General features: G+C 46.1%; 1 long non-coding RNA gene across 1 annotated transcript; it reads left to right on the forward strand.

Annotated features, from left to right (window-relative positions):
• The first annotated feature begins 863 nt into the window (after positions 1–863).
• LOC110342335 lies at positions 864–2,395 on the forward strand. The gene is made up of 3 exons (XR_002384379.2): positions 864–1,030; positions 1,187–1,304; positions 1,429–2,395. It is a non-coding gene; the product is annotated as an uncharacterized LOC110342335 (long non-coding RNA).
• The last annotated feature ends 4,441 nt before the right edge of the window (positions 2,396–6,836 follow it).

Below are 6,836 nucleotides of genomic sequence, written 5' to 3' on the forward strand. Positions count from 1 at the left end.
CAGTGTATCGGTGAACACTGTCTCAGCTATTGGCTAGAATTAATCCTGTTACAAGGCTCTTTATATCTGACAAATAAAATAAAACAAGACCCACACTTGCTTTTTGAGGGAATGGTTTCTGAGTCTCTAACAGATTTTTTGCCCCACCCAGTCTCCCTGTCTCTGAATTTACAAGCTCAATGCTGGCGCAAGAAGTCAAGTTGTTTTTGAACCTCATGTCTGAAGAGTTTATGATCTAAATTCCTTAGATCCTTCTTCCTCAAAATTGCAGACATTGAGAGCTAATATAAATGGTTAGTGTAAGAAGACTCCATCAGACATCCTCCTAATGTTGGTGAAGAATGGCAGCAAGAGCCCAACAGATAGGGTGTCTGTGGGCACAGACAGACATGGGTGTCTGTGGGCATGGATAGACAGGGTGTCTGTGGACATGGATAGACAGGGTGTCTGTGGGCATGGATAGACAGGGTGTCTGTGGGCACGGAGAGACAGGGTGTCTGTGGGCACAGATAGACAGGGGTGTCTGTGGGCACAGATAGACAGGGTGTCTGTGGGCATGGATAGACAGGGGTGTCTGTGGGCATGGATAGACAGGGTGTCTGTGGGCATGGATAGACAGGGGTGTCTGTGGGCATGGATAGACAGGGTGTCTGTGGGCATGGATAGACAGGGTGTCTGTGGGCATGGATAGATAGGGTTTTCTGTGGGCACAGATAGACAGGGGTGTCTTTGGGCACAAGGGAGAAAGGAGTGAGAAGCATTGGCATCGAAAAGACCAGGAGAACCAAAAACATTAAATCAAGAACAGGAGTTTTTCATCTTTTCACAGAAAAGAATTTCACAGAATCCAGGAAAGAATGAACCTGGGAATTGATAGGCACTGGCTGTGACTGGCAGCCAGATCGAGAAGTCCCAGGATGTGCCTTTGTCACTCACGCCATGTAAAACTCTGCACATCATGGCAGAGAGGAGACCTGGAAATGGAGGGTAGCAATTCCAAACTCAACAGTCCGGCCAAGAGTTTTGATGAGTAGGTTTCCATGAACAAAAGCATGATCCCATGTTAGGATTGATATTTCAAATAAAGGGCGGGGGGGAGGGAAATCAGGCACTGTGTAGATCTTGCCAGGATAAAGCCTGACAACAGAGCCCTCTGGATTGGAGTTTTCTACGCTCTCTTGTCTAGGGACGGACTATTTGTGGAGTTAGGATCAAGTGCGTTCTGATTATCCACATCCCTGCTCATGCTCCCACTGCAACCCTGAGGGATCCCGGGATCACGACCTCCGCAGATCAGCAGACAGGTGAGTCTGTGGGCACAGACAGGAGAAATGATGCCCACCCTGTGTGACTCTTCATCCGTCAATACATTCTGACTCATCCGCAGTCAACTCCGAATTCACCAGGAGTTCTCATTTCCTCTCCCAGGTCTTTAATTGTGCTTTACTGGAGTCCTCCTCAGTCAAAATGGCAGACTTAACAGGGAACACACGTGCCTAGTGGTGACAATGTCTCCAATCCAAGAAGCCCTTGCCAAGACCACAGAATTTTCCCAAGAAGCCCTTAAATGCTGTCTCCTAAATTGCAATGACTTTTTCTGGACTTTATCTTATGTCCCTGTGTAATCTCGCAAAGAAAGAAAGCACGATTATGTCCAGCCCTGTGTTCCTTGTATCCCGTAAGCCCTAAGAAACTCCCTGGGTTGCCTTGTCAATGGGTCAGAGCCACGGGCTTATATGTGACATCTTATAAAATGCAGAGATCCGCCAGACTGGACCTGCTTCGTAGGACTCTTCTGTCATCCCTGCTGCAGAAGCCAGCCCGGCATGCCTGAACCAGCCTGGCATCTCCCTGTTGTTCCATGGGATATGATCCTTTCTTCTTATACGTACCAAGGCATCCAAGATTCTTCTCAGTTACTGCCCATCAACTCCCATCAGCATGGTGCCATCAAATCTAGCTTACCTAATGCATTGTGGAATAAAGCCTGAAGTTTTGTAAACCAAAATATCAACAGCGTCGAACTATTCCCACCAGACAGAAGCAGGCCCGGCTGTCTCTACTGAACGGGATAGAGAGGGAGCCAGCAAGTATCAGAGGTAGAATCAGGCTTGCTGTCTTCCGACATTTCTTGTTGTTAGCAGTCTTTAGTTTCTCTTTCTGTCGCTCTGGAACCCAGGGCTCCACACATGCAATGTCAGGGATCTACTACTGAGCAACTCTCCCGCCCCTAGTCTTTAATTCTTGGAATTTTTTGTTTGTTTGCTGGAAGAGTTGAGGAGACAGTACAGCAGTTTCCCATAATTCTCCTGGCACTCCCATATTTGTATGGAACATTTGCTATAACTAATGAGCCAATATTGACACACTATCAATAAATACAGTCCACGGTTCATCGAGGCAACTACTATCCTTTTTCTGTTCCAATACGCCACCCAGAATACCACACTGAATTTATCTTTGCTTAGACTGCATGTCGTTACAAAAATGTCCCAGATTCTCCTTGTTCCTAAAACTCCTGCGACTGTGAGTGATGGCCAGGTTCTTTGTACAGGTCCTCCACCGGAGTGTGTTTGATGTTTTTCTCCCAGCTAGGATGGAGACATAGAATCCCGGGGGACGATCACAAGTGCAGATTATCCTTTTTATCATATCCTACCCAGGGCATGAATGATCAAGACTGACGACTCTCAATAACGGCTTTGGTAACCTGGTTGAAGCACCGTGTGCCACGTGTCCCCACCGGACAGCTATGAACCCTGACTTCCTATTCTGCACTCTCTGAGAAGTGATCATCACACAGCTTGCAGGCTGGCCTTGGAGAATCTGAAGTAACAAATGACACCAACCAGCTCACTCTCCCGCCTTAGGAAGCTAGAGGTTTTCATCATCTTCCATGCCGCCCATCCCATTTGTCATAATAGATTATCCCCCACTCCACGTCTCTAGTTCATGAGCTTCTAACTGAGTCTTGGGTGGGAGCCTGATTGGCCAGCTCAAGCTACATGCCCCCACTTTAGGCCAGCGGACAAGAAAGATGCCCCTCATCTGCTTAACTGAGGGAGCAGTTACTCCCTCAGAGATTAGCAGAGTTGGGTGTGGCTCCCTAAATCTGAAAGGAGGAGCCATGTACTGCAGAGTGGTCCAGATGGCAAAAGTCTGTGACAGTAGCTCTACCTTGGAAGTATGACAGAGAGATCTCCAGAATTCTCCCCAAGCGTTCCTGAAGCTTGTATCACTCTAGAAGAATCCTTAAGTCTCATTGCTTCACCTGTAAAACCATCCCAAGATGAGCCTAGCAGGCTTCACATGGGGATTAAGTTCAATAATATGTGAAAACTCAACATATGCTTAATAGATTACTACAAACTGCATGATCCCTGCCCCCTGGCAAAAGTAAGTGTTGCAGGCCTGTGGGAGAAATTCTGAAGACTCTGCACTTATACCAGCTCAGAGCTTTGTGTTAGTGTCGTTAGCAACCAATGCTGCCGTTCTCCTGGCTCCTTTCTGTCTCCATCGACTTCGTACAGAATTGGATCCTCCCTTCATTTCAACATCATAACTTAGACTAGTCATACAACACAGGTGTGCCTCAACACACACACAGGCAACACACGCACACATACACACGCACACATACACACACACACACACACACACACACGCACACACACACGCACACACGCACACACACACGCACACGAGAGAGAGAGAGGGGGGGAGGGAGGAGAGGAAGGAGGGAGAGGGAGGGAGAGAGTCTGAGAACAGCATGAAGCAATGCATTGCAGATAGGAAATTTTTAAAATGCCATGGCATTACTTCTTTTTTTATTTTTAAATTTAAATTTAAATTAGAAACAAGGTTGCTTCACATGTCAATTCCAGGTCCCTCTCCCTTTCCCTCCCCTCCTCCTGTGCCCTCCCACCACTACCCCCAATATCCCCTCATTTCCCCAGGGAGGGTGAGGCCCTCCATGGGGGTATCCATAGTCTGTCATTTCATCCAGGGCGGGGCCTAGACCCTCCCCCAAGAGTTCAGGGTAAGAGTGCATCTCTCATTGTTGGATGGGAGTCCAAAGTCCATTTGTATACCCGGGATAAATAATGATCTCAATAGATTACCTAGGCTCAATAGATTACCTAGGCCTCCTCACTGACACCCACATTCAAAGGGTCTTGATCAGTCCCATGCTGGATTCCCAGGCATCAGTCTGGGATTCAAGAGCTAACCTTTGTCAGGTCAGCTGTTTCTGGGGTTAAGCCAGCCCAGTCTTAATCCCTTTGGTCATTAGTCCACCCTCTTTGTCACTGGATTTCTTGAGTTCAGCTCAGTGCTTAGCCATGGGAGTCTTCCTCTGCCACCATCAGCCACTGAATGAAGGTTCTGTTTCCCAGATTCTCTGGTCATGGCTTAAAGTCTACCAGAAGAATCCCCTCCAACTAACCCTGGTCTCCAGCATTTGGTGGTCACTCTAAGTCTAAGTACACTTCCCTGCCTCTGCACAGTCCTCATTTTCCACCTCGGCTCTCTCAAACCTGCTTCTCCCCCAAGGAAGCCATAAAATCTATTAGAAAAAAAAAGGAAGTCCCTGGAGAGCGCATTAGCTTTTCTCTGCCTTAATCTGTTTCCTTTGAAACAAGCACAGCCCTCCCTATTTTACTTAATCAAAAAGTCTGTTCTGATGTCTTCCCAATCAAAAGACTAGTCTCCCTGGAAATGAGCTCTCTCTCCACCTGTAGCAGAATGGCCACAAACTCTCAGAGGATTTCAAAACCTGCAGTGTTCTTACTAAAGCAGACTGCTTGAAAAGCCGTAGATACTAATCTCATACTTTAATGCTGACGTAAAAAGGCAGGGTTCCCAAACCAACTTTCCCCTCCACCCTGTCCCCTATCATAACCAGCTGTGGAGGTAGGGAGGATCAGGGGTCCTCGGTAATTAGTGGCCCAATGCTCTTGGGTTCTAAGGCTTCTGTGCTGTTTGTTTTGTTGTTAGCCTGGGCTTCCAACGTGACTGCAGGTCCTGTCCCCGTGGGCTAGACTGAGCTGCTTCCTCTCGGCTCTGTGTTGTCCCACCCAAAACTGGTGATAACTCTTTCCACGCCGATGACAGGGATGAGCATTTGCTTGTCCAGTTTCTTCCAGTCGCCAGCATCTTGGTGTCCATGGCACCTGATACATCGTCTCAGGGCAAACTCCTGGACTCTGCAGAACTGATGCCATAGATGAGTGCTACATGTGATCACCAGGCAAAAATGGGAGCCTTGAGTGCACACAAGCCAATGACTCCACATTTGTTTGTTTGCTAAAGTGTGTGTGTGTGTGTGTGTGGTCTGTGTGTGGTGTTTATGTGTGTGTGTGTGTGTTGTGTGTGTGTGTGTTGTGTGTGTGTGTGTGGTCTGTGTGTGGTGTTTATGTGTGTGTGTTGTGTGTGTGGTGTTTATGTGTGTGTTCTGTGGTGTGTGTGTGTGTGTTGTGTGTGTGTGTTGTGTGTGTGTGTGGTGTTTACATGTGTGTGTGGTGTGTGTGTGGTGTGTGTGTGTGGTCTGTGTGTGGTGTTTATGTTTGTGGTGTTTATGTGTGTGTGTGGTGTGTATGTGTGTGTGGTATGCATGCATGTGTGGTTTGTGTGTGGTATGTATGTGGTATGTATGCTATGTATGTGTGTGTGCTATGTACGTATGCGTGTGGTGTGTATGTAGTGTGTATGTGTGTGTGGTATGTATGTTTGGTGTGTGTGTATATGTGCATATGAACATGATCTTCCTCTGTTTTCCTCTCACACACATTCCCAAGATGACTAATGTTCCTTTATCTCCCTTGGACACTGGACATTTATGTCCACCCTTACATGAGTGAAATCTTCATTTTATTTTACCTTCTTTATTTTTTTGACTTCAGATCAAAGAGGAACGATAGCCTGAATTTAATGAACTCAGAATAAATTACGACTTATTTCATGTAGAAAACAATCAGAAAGACTCACTTAACAACTTTTTTTTTAACTTGCTTTTCCTTAAGGAAACACCTTATGTCAAGGGCCATTTAGAGCACTTTCCTTACAGACACTCCCTCAATTGTCATGGTGACTTTAGGAGACAGGACTGTTACATACCCATGTCAGCTCTCATGGTGACTTTAGGAGACAGCACTGTTACATACCCATGTCAGCTCTCATGGTGACTTTGGAAAACAGCACTGTTACATACCCATGTCATAGATGGGGCAACTTGGGTGGAGACAGAAATTACAACTTGTCACAATCAGAAGTTATAGCTAGAAAGTGATACAGTTAAGCACAAGGTCAGGCAGGCCAGGGAACCCCAAACTGCTTACCACCTGGGAGACTTTTTGTCTCACTGTGAGGTCCAAATTGCCTCAATTTTAGGGTGCTCCGACATCACTTTAGTAGTCTACCCTGGAAACGACAAAATCTTCAGGTTACAACAGACATTGTAGTCCAACATGTTCCACCCAGTGAAAAATCCCTTTTGGAACTTCCCAGATGGATGGGGGTTCTCATTCAGCAATGCCTGAAACCCCAACGTAAACTGGAACTATAAACTGCTGACAGTAAACTAGAGTATACTGAAAATATGCCACAGGGCTGTTTTCTCTAAAATAGTCTCCTGGCATTTTTATATGCAAGTTTGTTTTCATAAGACTACTTTGCTTATAAAAAGTTTCACCATAATTATCTTAAGACACCTGTTTTCCTTTCTGTCTTCTTTGTGATTGATTGGCTTATATTCAGGGAAGAAAGTACAATACAAAAAAGGGGGGAAATCATTATGTCACTCATGGTTGTTTTTCCTGCCTTGGGGTTAAAAACTAAAT

This window comes from Mesocricetus auratus, unplaced genomic scaffold (genome assembly GCF_017639785.1).
Source record: "Mesocricetus auratus isolate SY011 unplaced genomic scaffold, BCM_Maur_2.0 Super-Scaffold_100041, whole genome shotgun sequence".
Taxonomy (NCBI): Eukaryota; Metazoa; Chordata; class Mammalia; order Rodentia; family Cricetidae; genus Mesocricetus; species Mesocricetus auratus.